Source organism: Capsicum annuum, chromosome 2 (genome assembly GCF_002878395.1).
Source record: "Capsicum annuum cultivar UCD-10X-F1 chromosome 2, UCD10Xv1.1, whole genome shotgun sequence".
Taxonomy (NCBI): Eukaryota; Viridiplantae; Streptophyta; class Magnoliopsida; order Solanales; family Solanaceae; genus Capsicum; species Capsicum annuum.
The window spans coordinates 109,338,647-109,339,887 of NC_061112.1; positions in this window are offsets into that span (position 1 = coordinate 109,338,647).

Here is a 1,241-nt window from a genome sequence, read left to right on the forward strand (position 1 = left end):
TCCTTCTCCTTCTCCTTCTTCTCCTTCTCCTTCTCCTTCTCCTTCTCTTTCTCCTTCTCCTTCTGCTTCTTCTTCTTCTTCTTCTTCTTCTTCTTCTTCTTCTTCTTCTTCTCCCCCTCCTCCTCCTCCTCCTCCTCCTCCTCCTCCTCCTTCTTCTTCTTTCAATGGCATCCAAGAATCATCATTCTCATGAAATGAAACATAAACTTTCAATAATGTTTTATACACATTTTATGGAATCTTCAAATCTGCTAACTTTACATCGATTGAATTTTCAATTTCAAACCATAAACCATCATTCAAATCCACATTGCTTGAAATTGAAACAATCAAATCAACACCATAATAAAAAAAAGGAATGCTCTACCAGTCGAGCAACACAAATATGATGCACGCAGTAAATCCTCCCAAAAGTCATCTTTTCCTACCCAGGTCACCGCAATTTACTAGTTACTACATACATCCATTAAAACTGCTGCTTCGACAACTGAATGGATTGCAGTTGAAAATATTAATTTGGTAAAGTTAAAACTATAGTCAAAAATTAAAGAAAAAATAATAGATAAGAAGATATCAACACGAGTTATGCGATTACGAGAATTTGGCTGAAAAGAAAAAGCTATAATGAACTTTGCAATTTTCCTTCTCCCCCGTAAAATTGACCAAAACAACGTAAACCTTCTTTTTCCTTTTCAATTGATCACTGGAAAGGAAAAGCATGAAATTTTTTTCAAAAAGAAGTAATTTGCCCAGCATCATCCACTGCAGACTAACATTTTTCTAACTTCCTTCAGATGAGGTCACCATGACTAAGCGATCCATTTTGACGTTCTGAAAATAGCAAGAGTGGAAAGTGAAGAAATAGGTGGAAAACAAAGTGAAATGAAAATTAAAGAAAAGAATTTTTTGATAAAGAATGGCCATAGAACTGGTGTAATGAAAGAGAAAAGGAAATAAAAAAAGTTAAATAATTGATTTTTTAGAGTAAAAAAAGAAAAAATAACGTGTTAATGACGTGACAAGAAAAAATAACGTGGCGATGATGTGGCAACGAGTGCAACTCACTGCCTGAAACAATGTCTGGGCATAAAATTTTAGGGGGGTAAATATTCTGCTTTAAAATAGTTCAGGGGGGGTAAATATTCCACTTTAAAATAGTTCAGGAGGGCCATAAGACCCCGCAAAATATAAGTGTGTAGTTGAGATTTGGGGTAAAGGTTGGGGGGTATTTGGCCATTTTC